This window comes from Arachis ipaensis, chromosome B2 (genome assembly GCF_059453495.1).
Source record: "Arachis ipaensis isolate K30076 ecotype BB chromosome B2, ASM5945349v1, whole genome shotgun sequence".
Classification (NCBI taxonomy): domain Eukaryota; kingdom Viridiplantae; phylum Streptophyta; class Magnoliopsida; order Fabales; family Fabaceae; genus Arachis; species Arachis ipaensis.
In genome coordinates this window covers 19,291,340-19,307,573 of record NC_142437.1, presented here as the reverse complement: position 1 = coordinate 19,307,573, position 16,234 = coordinate 19,291,340, and positions in this window count along the sequence as shown.

The window sequence follows — 16,234 nt, the reverse complement described above, 5'->3', positions numbered from 1 at the left end:
GCCGATTTGCGAACATGATTTTTAAGAAGTCACGTGACTTAGGCATGGAGGCAGTTAAGGATCCCACTTTTGGAGAAGTACCTTGGCGGGAAAAGCTTAAGAAGACCAAAGGAGCAAGGGTTAAAGAGACTTTTAGTTCATTTTTTTTTTTTGGGAGAAGAGAGAGTTAGTTACACTTTTTTGGAGAAGAAGAGGGAGATTCCAAGCTTCACTAGGGTTCATCCTCTTCTAATTTCTGAATTTTCAATGACTTTTTGGTGAGATCCATTACAATTCTCACTCCACTTTGTTCATGTCATAGATTTCCTTCTCCAATTTCAAGTAGTAGATACAATTGATCAATTCTCATAGATCTAGAATTCAACTTTGTAATTTTGGATTTCATCTCTATTTTGGATTTTCATTGCTACTCTTTGAGACTTGTTGTTAGATCTTTGTGTTGCAATACTTTCAATTCAACCTTTCTTCTCATTTTACTATGACTTTCCTTCTTGCTCATCACATGTTTGATAAAATGACAACACTAGTTATGGAGTAGAATTTTCACACTTGGCATAGGGTTTGGTCCTTGGAAGAAGTTGAATAGTTGTATCAATAGTTGATTTAGAATTAGGGATTGCTAGTTGGCTTGGAGTGCACTAAAGCTAGATTCCCATAAGGTGAAGCTAGGACTTGTGACTCAAGTTGATTGCTTTCATTTGACTTTCCTCTATACCTAGGGGATAACTAAATGAAGCAAAGCCTAATTGTATCAACATTGAAAGGACTATAAGGATAGAATTTCCAATGCCAACCCTAAGCCAAGTCTTTTGATAATTGATTGTTTGTTTCTCATTACTTGCTAAAACCTACAAAGGATTCCAACAAGGCTTACTAAATCAATAAGATGCATACTTTGGCAATTCCAAGGGAGAACGACTCGGGAGACTAGTACTCTCGGATATAGATTGTAGATTTGTTTGATGAAGGATTTTGCGTCGGTTTAGACTATACTACGATTGATCATTTGATAATTTCTATACCGGCAAAAAAAAATTCATTCGTCAATGCTTCAGCGCCATATCTTCAGAGAACTTGGCAGAAGCCGCCAAAGCAATAGCCTGAGTCTTCTCCCCCTCCAACTCTTTCTCCAACTTGGCAACTTTCACCTCGAGCTCTTCCTTCAAATACTTCATCCGGTCAAACTCTGATTTGGCCTCCTCCATAAAGGCCTTCGTCACATAGATAGGAAGATATTGGGCAGTTTGATACAAAGCTGCTCCCATATGTGCCATTTTGATGCTGCTCCGAGTAATGAAATCCAAATCACGAAGAAGAGAGACATCGTCAGTAGGAATAACACCATAAAGAGCAATCTGCTGATCGACAAACCCAACGGCATCAAAGTCAGGGGCATCAAGATTGAAGGGCTCAACAGTCCTTTGCCTTTTGGGAAGAGGGCCGGCAGAGGGAAAAGAGGTAGCAGTGGAAGTCTGGGAGGGATCAACTAAACGGACCTGAGATGTATGGATCATCTTCCTCGGCGCAGTAGTATTCAAAACAGGCTTCTTGGGAGGAATCTGGGAAGACCCTTCCCCAGCAACCTTACCCAAGATGTGCTGCGCTGCTGTAGCTTTTCTCGCCTTCTTAAAGACCTTCATAGATTCGTTGTTTTTAATCATTTCTGAAAATACACAAGAAACTAAGTTATAAACTGGAAGAAAAATGAGCTCGACAAAAATAAAACAAGTACAACAAATATCAAGGAAGTCGACCCCTACCTAGTTCAGTTTGGAGAAGTAAGGGATCTCCTAAAAATTTCTTAGTATCAAGATGGGGAGGCTGTCCCCAGTTTTCTTCTAACTTGGTTACAAAAGCTTGCTCAATTTCGTCCAACATCTCCCAGGTGTACCTAGACACCACCACATTCCTTTGCCATTCTAAAGGAAAGCTGGGCTCGCCATTCTCATCCAAAAAGAAAGGTCGAGCTCCTTCAATAGCTCGGACCTTAAAAAAGTAATTCTTAAAATCCCTGAAAGACTCATCATACATGGAAAAAACTTTGTGTCCTTGGACAGACCTGAAAGAAATCCAAAAAGCTTTCTTTTTGGTAGTCCCAAGCTTGGTCAACACAAAGAGGTACAAAAAGAGGGTTTGAGAAGGTTTAACATCAAATTCTTGACAAAGAAATTGAAAAATTTTGATAAATCCCCATGAGTTCGGATGAAGCTGAGATGGAGCCATGTTACACGACCACAACAGGTCGGTCTCAAAACGGGTGAAAGGAAGGGTGATTTTCATTTGGCTAAAAAAGAAGTCGTATGCATAAAAGAAGGGACGCTCCCCCTGGGTTGGAATAGGGAAGCAAACCCTTTCATCAGAATCAGGTGCTACCAATTCATAGTTGCTCTCTTGATCTCTACTACTACATATTCGATGATGTTTTCTAAGCTCCGCACAGAATTCAGAGTTAACTACAGAAACACATAGCAGAATGAGGGAGTCCAGCCAATCGGACATACCCTCAGGAACCTTGGAAGACGTCTCGACAATATTTTTGCGAGAAGACATGGTCAACTAGTCCTACAGCCAGAAAAAAAAATGGATTACTAACCAAAACAGCTCGGACAAAAAGAAATCAGCTCGACAAACATAACTAAGAGCAACACAGACAGTAAAAGGAAGGCCTCAAGACGCACACCAAGGTCTAGGGTCATCCTTTGGAGGCAGGGACAGAATAAAGTCTACGAAGGCTACATCCCAACAAAACTCTCAGTGAAGAAAATAATCTCCTTTCAAATAAGCAACAACATGAATCAGAGCAAGCCATCAGAAAAAGAATATCTTCTACAAGTCTATCACTAAAGAAACCTTTCAACATGGCAAAATCATCAAAGGCGCAATCCTTTTCAAGAGTCAAACAGTTTATCATCCCAAAAATGACAAAAGCAGTAACAACATTTTTCAAAACCCTAAGTATGACAACTAACATGAAAAAGCGAAGGAACCTACAAATTAAAGAAGCCCTTAAACAGCAGAAACGATCAGACACAGCAAGCAAAGGAAGATTCAAACTTCCACAAAAGCCAAAACGAAACTATAAAAAGAAATGGCGCAAAGGAAGATAGGAAACCAACCTGCAGCGAAGAAGGAATGGTGAAGCAATCAGGATTCTGAAACAACAAACAAAACCACGCTAACGATCGCCTTCTCGAGAAAAGAAGAGGAAAGCACGAAAAAACAGCAACAGAGAAAGTAAGGAGAAAAGAGAAGTTGCAGTAAGCAAGGAGAAAGGAAATGGAAGCAAAAGGCTTTGTGAAAAATTCAAAATGAGGAAAGGAAACAGCGAAGGTGGGAGTTAATGGGTTTTTAAAACCCACGCACGTTCCCAAGAAAAGTGCAAAACGTGCGCTACAAGGAGAAACGTTTCGCATTTTAAGCTACTTAAATGAAGTTCCACAAACAGACCCAATAAAAGAATGCTCGAGTCCGGCTTCCCCAAAAGAGATCGAAGTTATAAAAAACTCGACTCCAAAAGAAAGACCGAGCTCGAGCAGGGACACTGTTCATACCCTGGGTCGAGCTGTCCGACCCAGGATGTTGTAAACGACAGGATCACCCGACCTCTTCTCAAAGAGGTCGGCCAAATCGCCAGAGGAGCCCAAATAAGGGCCCAAACAGAGGAACACGACCCAAATCCAAAGGCAACCCAAAGCCTAGAGAGATAAGGGCGGTTCCCTTGAAGATAAGATGACTTCACTCAAAGATAAGATAAGATAACTATCTTATCTCCAGAAAGGTCACTCCACACCATTATAAATACACTGGAGTACCCAGGTATAACTCATACTCTGATTCTACAAAAAACCTGCTTAATACCCTTGCTAACTTAAGCATCGGAGTCCCTTGCAGGTACCCCTACCCTCCAGTGACAAAGGATCAGCAGCATAGCCAGTCCAACAAGTCGGACGCGACAACTCCGGCCGTCACCCATCAGCCGGACCCGTCATCGCCGACCGATACAGAAGATCTCATCCAAGATCGACCTACAGTTTCAGGTAACCATCGGAACAGCGGCCTTCCATGCAAAGAGGTCGGCATTATCCTTTAGGAACTATATTAGAGACTCCTTTAGGTCTCCCTTTAAGGATGCCCCGACATTTGTCGTTTTATCCCGGGCATCCCCGATTTGGACCTCTTCTGTCTTGCCTTCAGGTTGTGGACAAAATTCCTCACGAGCTCGAACTCCCCCGAGTTCAATAGTGTTGACTTCCTCTCCTTTGGGGTTGCCTTTAAGGTTCAAACTTTCATTGTAACAGCGTCGCGCAATTTTTTGGTCTCCTTTTATCGTGGTGATCCCTTCCGGAGTTGGGAACTTCACGCACAAATGTGGAGTTGAAACTACTGCGGCGTGCTGGTTCAGCGTTGTCTGACCTATTAGGGCGTTGTAAGATGAGCTCACGTCGACTACGATGTGGTCTATGTTGAGTGTCCTTGACCGGGTTCCCTTTCCAAAGGTTGTGTGTAGTGAGATATATCCAAGTGGTTGGATTGGAGTGTCTCCCAGTCCGAACAAGCTATTCGGATATGCTCTGAGCTCCTTTTCTTGCAAACCGAGTTTGTCGAAGACGGATTTAAACAAGATATCCGCAGAGCTTCCTTGGTCTACCAGTGTTCTGTGGAGATTAGCGTTGGCTAATATCTATAACAATATATAAAGCCAAGACAGAGAGTTGACCATGACTTTGGTGTCCAATTTTTTTGGACTATATTAACCCTACAATAAACTATTTCATAAAGCAAATTATAAGGACAAAATCTATAACAATATATAAAGCCAATACAGAGAGTTGACCATGACTTTGGTGTCCAATTTTTTGGACTATATTACCTCTACAATAAACTATTTCATAAAGCAAATTATAAAAACAAAATAGACATAAAATTTGTTTTGAAAAATCTAATAACTTCCCGCTAAAATAAAAACAGATTTGTTACTTCTATAACTATAATAACACATCTTCTATTGCCTCCATCCACTGCAGTTTAGTTTTTACTTTTCTATATTTGTCTTGCTGTTCTGTTATTCTCCTTTCTTCAACACTCTTGCCTCCATCCTCTTCCATTGCCTTCATCCACTGCAGTTGCAAATTTTCTTCAGTTGCAGCAGTTACTACTTTTACGCGTAACATTCACTTATATCTCTTCTTCTCTTTAGTTTATTTATCTAATCTATATTTTCAGTTATTTCTCTGCCTTTTTAATTTATTCCCAACTTTTGACATATGAAAATAGTACTATATCACCTTTTATTTTTATCAATTTAATGTAAAAAGAAATAATTTTTTTAGTCTTATCAATTTGATGCAGAAAGAAAACCGTTTCTTTTTATTTGATATCTGTTTTTATGTTTTTTTATATGTCTTTGACTATCAATGATTGAATGAAAATTTCATAAATATTTTGTTATTTTTTTAATTGCTTTGCAATAATTTTTTTAATTTTCTAAAATATTGATTATGTAGAGTATTATATTCGAAATTTGAATACATAAATATTTACTTTGAAATTAAATTAAATTATTAATTTTGTCTACCACAATATTATTTGTTTTGCATATTGGCTAAGTTATTTGATTGGCATATACATAGGACGCAAGAAAATTCGCACCTATCAAAGATTCGTTAAAAAACATTAATATGTTAATTTCCTAAACTATCTAAGTACTGGATTTGATATTAAATTATATAGAGTAGTAGGTTTGACATTTATTAATTTCCTAAATTGTATTGCAAGAAAATTAATTAATTTAATATTATTCATTTGTCACATAATTAACATATAAAAAATAAAAAAACCTACACCTACCAATGGTAGAATGAAAAATTCTCACACATATTTTGTTAATTTTTTTTATTTGTAATCTATTTTACATTGGATAATATTATTTTTTATTAATTATTAGTTCGACAGATGACACAATAAATGTAGCAATATAAGAACTTTGTTAATTGATTTTTCAAATAATCTGGCGACCTAAAATAAGAATTTTGTTAATAGATTTTATTAATCACTTTTTTATTTTTAATCTATTTTACATTTGATAATATTATTTTTTATTAATTATTAGATTGACATATAAAATTTAAATGTGGCAAGATAAGAACTATGTTATGATTATTTTCTTCTCTTTATTTTTCTATCTCATGAGCCATGTAAGATTTAATTTATTATTTTTCCTATATATATATATTCTATTTTTTAACTATTTTATTTTATTAGGTTTTTTAATTTATTTTATTGTATTGTTCTTTTACTTTAAAAATTTTAAGGCCTAACGATCTTTCATTTAAACTATTCGAATTATATGATCAAGAAGTAGTTCAAGAGAATATAGGTTTGAATTTTAGTAATTTATTAAGTCTAATTATTATATAAAAAGTTAAAAATATTCTGAACTTAAAAAATTATTTAATAATAAAATTGAGTTTGTTCAAAATCGTAGAGAGAGACAGAGAGAAAGGAAAAGTTAAAATTTTTTAATTAATTATAAAAATTCACCACCATCAAAACTATTAAATTTAAGTATATTATGTGAGGATTAATAAGAAGCACACTAAAACCATAAATCTAAAAGTTTTCTATCTCTCTTTATATAGTGTTTCACTTTAAGTAACTATTTTAAATGGATAGTATTCAAATGACAAGCAAAATAATAAAAAGATTCGCATTAGATTATAAAAATTAATCTCATCCTTATAATACAGTGGCATTATTTCAAAACATGTAAAATAAAATAATAAAATACACTTTAATTAATGTGCACAATAAAATAAATGTGAAACTTAGATAGTAGCCGTCAAACATGAATAGTAATGGTTGCCTTTTGTCCTAAGGTACTATATTAAATTGCGACTTAATTTTTTAATTATTAATTAAAAAACATACAATTATGTATTATTTTTTATTATTTTAGTTAAAAATAATATATTTTGAGATTATTTTTTGAGATTACTGACATCAAATTTTGATAATTTGAAAAAAAAAATTAAATGCTTTATATCTTACTTCTTTTAACAAAACTTCAACAACTCATAAAAGTTAACAGAATAGATGGTTATAAATCAAAGTGATGGACAAGATTAAAAGTTGCGATAATAATACTTGGTGATAATTAATTACGGTCGGGTTAAGAGAAGGTGGAAGGAGAAGAAAAAAAAGAGAAAGGAGAACAAGGTAATATAATAATGGCGATGAGACAATAACAAGTATGTGTATAGAGAATAATAGTAGGAGAAAGAATATTGTTTGATATAGTAAGGGGATATAATAAAAATATAAATTAATAATTTTAAAAAATAACAAAATTAAAGATAATTTAAAAGATTAAATATAAAATAAAAAAATTAAAATATTTTTTATCAATTAGAATTATACACGAAGATAAATAGTGTTTTAAATATAATTTTTTATCTCAGCTTCAAATTAAATACTATTAAAAATAAATAACTAAACTTAATAACATTTATAAATAGTTAATTTGTAAAAAATATTTCTAAATTTTAATTTTGATTTTGTTACACATAATAACAACATAATAAATTTGTTTAATATCTTATTTAATTTAAATTTATAAATTTATACATTCTAAAAGTTAATTTGATAATTTGGGTAAAAATTTTAAATACTTTATGTCTTATTTCTTTTAACGAAACTTCAACAACTCATAAAAGTTAACATAATAGATGATTATAAATCAAAGTGATAGACAAGATTAAAAAAGTTGCGATAATAATACTTGGTGATAATTAATTACGATCGGGTGACAAGAAGGTGGAAGGAGAAGAAAAAAATGAGAAAGGAGAACAAGAAAATATAATAATGGCGATGAGACAATGACAAGTATGTGTTTACAGAATAATAGTAAGAGAAAGAATAGTGTTTAATATAGTAAGAGGATATAATAAAAATATAAATTAATAATTTTAAAAAAATTAATGAAATTAAAGAAAATTTAAAAAATTAAATATAAAATTTAAAAGAAAAATAAAATATTTTTTAACAATTGAAATTATGTATGAAGATAAAGAGTCTTTTGAATATAAATTTTTATCTCGACCTCAAATTAACTACAATTAAAAATAAATAATTAAACTTAATAACGTTTATAAATAGTTAATTTGTAAATAATATTTTTAAATTTTTATTTTGATTTTGTTACACATAATTTTTAACTAATAATCTTGAAGCGTTTATATAGTTATTTATATGGTCAATAAATTTGACAGTTTTTCAAGAATCGAGAAGTTATCGATAAGGAGGTGTATGATGAATTATGAATGATTTTTATACTCTCCTATTTTGTTTATTAATTATTCTTATAGTTTGATATTTAAAAACAAAAAAAAAGTATTCTCATTACTTCTATTTTTCACTATTTATAAAAAAATGAAGGTTTTTTCATATTTAGATCCATATTTTGACCTACCACTTAAAAAAGATGAAGACAAATATGAATATCTATGATATTTATGTAAAAATTATCTTTTGTAAATAACTAATATGTATTTTGGTTTATATATACTTTTTTTGAATCAGGATAATGTTATTATCATTATTTTTTAAATTATATTTTTTCTGATAATATATATATATACCTCTTTATTGTGAGTTTTTATAATTTAATATTTTAAAGATTTTTTATAATAATTTTAATTTTAATAAAATATGATATAAATAAGGTCACGTCAATATTAAAATAAAAAATACTTATCTAATAAATTTGAAAGGTAAATAATATATTAATAAAAAAATAAAATTAATTTCTTAAAAACAATAGAAAAGCGACTGAACAGGCACGATAGTACCTGTTGAGCCACTAGTATGATAGTAATGATCATGGGATCATCATGCCCCGGGATGATGCCTGTTGCATCTTCTTGGGTAAAGGTAATAGTGGGGAGGTCAGATGACCTCTCTCCTTCTCCGACATGATATACCTGTTTAATGTGTCTTTTGCAAGCTGATTTAGAGATCCTCCTCCTGCGAATCCTCCATTTATCATATGAACATGTCTATCAGGAGTGTGGGGTGGTCATTCGACTCGTCCGACCTCTTCATCCCTTCTTCTTTTTCTCGGTTCATCCATTTTGGGGGCTAAGTACCGATCTAGTCGCCCTTCTCTTGCCAATTTCTCTATGACATTCTTCAGGTCGAAGCACTCGTTAGTAGGATGTCCATAAATTCAGTGGTATTCGCAGTACTCTGTCCGACTTTCCCCTCCTCTTTTGCTTTTGATTGGGCAGGGTGGTGGGATCTTCTCAGTGTTGCAAATTTTTCGGTAAACATCCACAAGAGATACCCGAAAAGGGGGTGTAATTGTGGTATTTTCTACGCTTCTCACTGGGTTGATCTTCTTTTTTCTTGGACTCTTTATCCTTGTCCCGAGAGGGGTAGGAGAATCCAGGTTTTGGGGTTTTTCCTAATCGAGAATTCTCCTCCATGTTAATATACTTTTCTGCCCGTTCTTGTACCTCGTTCAGAGATGTTGGATGTTTTTTTGATATGGAGTGGCTAAAAGGTCCTTCTCGCATGCCATTGATGAGACCCATGATAGCTGCTTCTGTTGGCAGACTTTGTATGTCCAGACGCGCTTTGTTGAATCTTTTCATATAGTTGCGAAGACTTTTTCGATCTCCTTGCTTGATCCCTAATAGACTCGGGGCGTGTTTGGCTTTGTCCTTCTAGATGGAGAATCTGGCAAGGAGATTTTTGGCTAAGTTGTCAAAACTTGTGATGGATCTAGGAGGCAAACTGTCGAACCACATTATTGCTGTCTTTGTTAGGGTAGTCGGGAAGGCTTTGCATCGAGTGGCGTCCGAGGTGTCAATGAGATACATTCTGCTTCTGAAATTGCTGAGATGATGGCTCGGATCCGATGTGCCATCGTAGGGGTCATATCAGGATCTTTGATGTCCTTTGGGACTTTAACTTTCATGATCTCTTTGGTGAATGGGTCTTGATCTTTGCGGGAGTTATCTTCATGGTTGGAATGAGCAGTTTTGGTTTTGAGATCTACTTCGAGCTTTGTGAGTGATGCGTGAGCACCTTTCCTATCTTTTCCTAGTGAATTTGCATGTAATTTGTTGAGTTTAATCAAGAATTAATTATATTTTAGCCACTATGGATGCTATTTTGAGTTTTGTACAATTTTGTTTATTTTAGGTAACATTCGGCGGAATTTGATGGAGTTTCTGTAGCACAAGAATCAAAGGAGATGGCAGCGAGGAGCGACTCGTACGCGTGATTGACGTGTACGCGTGATTTGAAGATTTGCTCAGCGACACGTACGCGTGATTGACGCGTGCGCGTGACACGCGAAAAAGACCATCGACGCGTACGCATGACTGACGCGTACGCGTGACATGCGCCACATGCAGAAAACGCAGAAAAATACTGCGGGCGATTTCTGGGCTGTTTTGACCCAGTTTTCAGCCCAAAAACACATATTAGAAGCTGTAGAATGGACAAAACAAGTGGCCTCCACCCATCAATTGAAGACTTGATTATTTAGTTAATTTTGATTTAAATTCAAATTTGAATTTTAGGAAAAGATATTATTTTAATTTTAAAAATTAGATTTTAAATTTATTAGGATTAGTTATAAAAGGGAGAAGAAACCTCTCTTTTGAGAGGTCTTGGGGAGGATCCCATCCTATTCCAAATTTATATTCCGTATTCCATAACATTCTACCATGAGCAACTAATCCTCCACTGTTAAGGTTAGGAGCTCTGTCTATTTGTATGGATTGATTTTATTGTTTTTTCTATTTTAATTTATGCATGGATTTATAATTTAAGAATTATTTTCGCTCTTCATCTTATGAATTTGGGTGGAACGGAAGTATGACCCTCTTTCTATTTGAGTTCTTGTATAATTTGGAAAAACTCTTTACTTGAATAATAGCTTGAAAACATATTCTCCTAAATTTTAATTATCTGGATTTAACGGGATACGTAATATATAATCCTTTTATTTTTGGGTAATTAGAATTTTTGTAGCATATAAACTGGAATTTAATCATGTAGCTTCTAATTGGAATTAATTGACCAAGGAATTGGCAGTTAATGAATTTTAGAGGAGACTAGAAAGGTCTAAGGAATTAGGGTCTAGTCACATATAGTTTGCCATAAATTAAATCCTACATAATTAAAATAGTTAGTAAGAGAAGTTAATCCGAAAAAATAGATAACTCTGAAGCCTTAACTGCCTTCTCAATATTTTATTCCCAACTTATTTATCTGCCTATCTTTAATATTTTAAATTTACTGTTAATGTTTTTAAACTTCCAAACACTATTTTCTGTTTGTCTAACTAATCCTATCAAACACTATTGTTGCTTAATCCATCAATCCTCGTGGGATCGACCCTTACTCACGTAAGCTATTACTTGGTACGACCCGGTGCACTTGTCGGTTAGTTTGTGGGTTATAAAATACCGCACCAAGTTTTTGGCGCCGTTGCCGTAGATTGACTGTAATTAACAACTATTAGTTATTTGATTGCTTAGATTAGACGTTTTAGTTTTATCTTAAAATTGTTATTTTTTATTTTATTTTTTCCTTTATTTTTTTTCCTGCTTTTCGCTTAGCTTTTCTTTTTTTTTTTCCTTTTACGTTTCTTTCGTTTTTTTTTCTTTAGTACCCCTCCCTGCTGTCCGTTCTCGTTTCCCACTCCCCTGTCCCCTCTTTGGTTTTATTTTTTTTATTTTGATTGTTCAAAAAAAAAATTTACGGCGTTCCTTTTTTTTTATTTTTCTTTTCCTTTTATTTTCATTTCTGTTTCCTTCCATTTTTTTTATATATTCTATTAGTTTTGTTTTATTTTTGTTTTTAATTTTTTTTAAAAAAATAAAAAAATAAAAATAAATAATAATAAAAATATATTTTTAAATAAATAAATAGCACTAATATTTTTCTTAATTCCTGAAATTAAGTTTGGTGTTTCCTAGTTAGTTTTACTTTAATTTTTCTTATTTTAATTTTTAAAATTCTGTTCTTTCTTCTTTGCTTTTCTGTTTACCATATGGTGCGTTTAATTCTGTTTGGTGTGTTGTGCTAAGGAAAAATAATGGAGAGAGATCACATGGGTTACTACTCCCACCCAAGTAGTAATTCATATGATTGTGGATGGAGGAACTACCCGAATTTTAGTTGGCAAAGTCAAAACCAAAGAAACTTCAATGCTCCATGTTCCAACTATCAAGAATCACCATCTCCATATTCATATCAAGAACCACCATCTTCATATCCATACCAAGCACCATCCTCTTTTTACACTTATCAAGAACCATCACCTCCTCCTTATTCATCTCAAATACCATCAGATATTGAACTCCTCATGAAAGAATTCTTACATGATATAAAGACGAGAGTCAAAAATGTAGAAAAACATGTGCAGTCGATTATCAAACCACAGGAAGAGGAGCAAGCAAATTCCTTCCCAAGAGAAATAATACAAGATCTTATAGAAGAAAGTGAGGAAATCAATCAAAGGAGTTCATACTCCAGTGAACTAGAGAACTTTTCATTCTCACACATGGAAGAAGAGGAAGATGCAAAAACAAAGGAGGAAGATGCACCCACAAAGGAGGAAGATGCACAACCTCCCATGCCCTTGGTAAGCAATGAAGAAGAGATTGAATTAGAAGACAGCTACCAAGAGGAAGAGGTTGAAATTGAGGAAGCTTGCAAAGAAGTGGAAGAATTCAAAGAAGAACACAAGGGAGTGGAGCTTGCAAGACCTCTCCCAAAGCCATCACCATCCAATACAACATTCAAGTGGGTAAAATTCCTATCGTTAACCTTTACGTTCCCACTTGAATATGGGCTACTGGAGACGGATGGTCAACTTAGAGCTCTTTGTGGCATTAAGAGTAAGAGGAAGATGGTTAGTGGTAAGAGTTGTCAAGCAAGGGTCAATATGGTTGCATACTCCAAATTGAAGTGCAAGGATTGGTGTAGAGCTCAATTGAATGGGTCTAGAAGGTTGTTTGGATGTCTCTGTGAGAATTCAGATCGCTTGCCACCCGGTGGTAACAATGGTGATCCACAAGGAGACGAATATAAAAGTAAGGTTTGGGACCCGAGAATTTATTTCCACAATCAACACTCATGGGGCCTTGTCACTTGCTTCAACTTGCTCGAAGGCGTTATGCGCCTGGTTTGGAATCCCAGTGGCCATTGGATTTACAAACATTGGTGGAGATTCCTGGATCAGTACAAGCACAAGCCACCATGACAAGGAGCTCACCACATGTCCAACTTAAGGACTTTAACTAAAAGTGCTAGGTGAGAGACAACCCACCGTGGTATGATCATTCCTTTTCATTTTTAGCTTTATTTTGTTTTATTTTTTTTAGTAGTATTTTTCTTACTTATTTGATTTTTACTAAATTTTTACTGTTTTTGAGATCATGCAGCTATCTTAGAACAGGAGCCGGACAAAAAAAAATTTTAGTGAACAGAGAGTTGCAAAGGAGTGGCGCAGGAAGTGTGCCTGGTGCACAAATTGGCTCACGCGTACGCGTCCATGATGCGTGCGCGTCATTTGCGATTTTGGCACTCCACGCGTACGCGTCAAGCACGCGCACGCGTGGATGAGTAAATCGGCGTAAAAGGTGTTTTGGCCAGAGAGTTATGCTGGTGTGGGGCTGGAACTGTGCTGGGCGCACAAGCCCCACCACGTGGACGCGTCCCTGACGCATTCGCGTCGTTTTTCCATCCTGGTCGTCCACGTGTACGCGTTCCCGACGCGTACGCATCACTGGAAATTCATGCGATCCACGCTTACGCGTGCCTTACGCGCCCGCGTCGCTTGCGACGCCCAATTAAACTACCTCAGCGCCTGATTTCAAATCATCCACCTCCCAAATCCTAATTCTCTCTTCTTCTTTTATCTTTATATTCTTCTTTCATCTTACTATTTATTTATTTTTTGTTTTGTTTTCAGTTCCTTGCTTGAGGACAAGCAAACCTTTAAGTTTGGTGTTGACGCTTCGCTTAAGGGTTTTCTGTTTATTCCTATGGCACCAAAAGGGAGGCGAATCATCTTCACTGAGGAACACAACCTGAAGAATAAAATGACCGCTAGGATAATTAAGGTGGTTGAGTTCCTTTCATTTTTTTTATTTCTCCCCTCTTTTTCTATATTATGATCCGGTTTTCTGCTATTTTTTCTTTGTTTGTTGCATGATCCTTTATTAGTTAGAATCCTAGGTCTAGTTTAGTTTTCTCTTAATTGCTTTAAAAGATGTCTCACGTATTACTCGCTGAGCTTGAATTCAAAAAAAAAATACAGAAGTGATGTATTGTATGAGAAATTGAGTTAATTTTAAGAGTAGTATTATTTACTTAGATGTGGTGGTAATACTTTTTGTTTTCTGAATGAATGCTTGAACAGTGCATATTTTTGATAGTGAAGGTTATGAATGTTAAAAATTGTTGGCTCTTGAAAGAATGATGAAAAAAGAGAAATGTTATTGATAATCTGAAAAATTTTAAAATTGATTCTTGAAGCAAGAAAAAGCAGTGAAAAATACGAAGCTTGCGAAAAAAATATAAAATAAAGAAAAAGAAAGAAAAAAAAACAAGCAAAAAAAGCCAATAATCCTTTAAACTAAAAGGCAAAGGGTAAAAAAGGATCCAAGGCTTTGAGCATTAATGGATAGGAGGGCCCAAACGAATAAAATCCTGGCCTAAGCGGCTAAACCAAGCTTTCCCTAACCATGTGCTTGTGGCATGAAGGTGTCAAGTGAAAAGCTTGAGACTGAGCGGTTAAAGTCGTGGTCCAAAGTAAAACGAGTGTGCTTAAGAACTCTGGGCACCTCTAACTGGGGACTCTAGCAAAGCTGAGTCACAATCTGAAAAGGTTCACCCAGTTATGTGTTTGTGGCATTTATGTATCCGGTGGTAATACTGAAAAACAAAATGCTTAGGGTCACGGCCAAGACTCATAAAGTAGCTGTGTTCAAGAATCAACATACTGAACTAGGAGAATCAATAACACTATCTGAATTCTGAGTTCCTATGGATGCTAATCATTCTGAACTTCAAAGGATAAAGTGAGATGCCAAAACTATTCAGGATTACAGTTGTAAACCCCACTACAAGAAGAGACATGAGCTTAATCGAACTCTCATTCTCATGCAAATTCACATCCTAAGCTTACATTAGTTTTGGTTGCTTGAGGAAAAGCAACAATTCAAGTTTGGTGTTGTGATGCGTGAGCATCTTTCCTATCTTTTTCTAGTAAATTTGCATGTAATTTGTTGAGTTTAATCAAGAATTAATTATATTTTAGCCACTATGGATGCTATTTTGAGTTTTGTACAATTTTGTTTATTTTAGGTAACATTCGGCGGAATTTGATGGAGTTTCTGCAGCACAAGAATCAAAGGAGATGGCAGCGAGGAGCGACGCGTACGCGTGACTGACGCGTACGCGTGATTTGAAGATTTGCTCAGCGACGCGTACGCGTGACTGACGCGTGCGCGTGACACGCGAAAAAGACCATCGACGCGTACGCGTGACATGCGCCACGTGCAGAAAACGCAGAAAAACGCTGCGGGTGATTTTTGGGCTGTTTTGACCCAGTTTTCAGCCCAAAAAACACAGATTAGAAGCTGCATAATGGACAAAACAAGTGGCCCCACCCATCAATTGAAGACTTGATTATTTAGTTAATTTTGATTTAAATTCAAATTTGAATTCTAGGAAAAGATATTATTTTAATTTTAAAAATTAGATTTTAAATTTATTAGGATTAGTTATAAAAGGAAGAAGAAACCTCTCTTTTGAGAGGTCTTGGGGAGGATCCCATCCTATTCCAAATTTACATTCCGTATTCCATAACATTCTACCATGAGCAACTAATCCTCCACTGTTAAGGTTAGGAGCTCTGTCTATTTGTATGGATTGATTTTATTGCTTTTTCTATTTTAATTTATGCATGGATTTATAATTTAAGAATTGTTTTCGCTCTTCATCTTATGAATTTGGGTGGAACGGAAGTATGACCCTCTTTCTATTTGAGTTCTTGCATAACTTGAAAAAGCTATTTACTTGAACAATAGCTTGAAAACATATTCTCCTAAATTTTAATTATCTGGATTTAACGGGATACGTGACATATAATCCTTTTATTTTTGGGTAATTAGAATTTTTGTGGCATATGAACTGGAATTTGATCATGTAG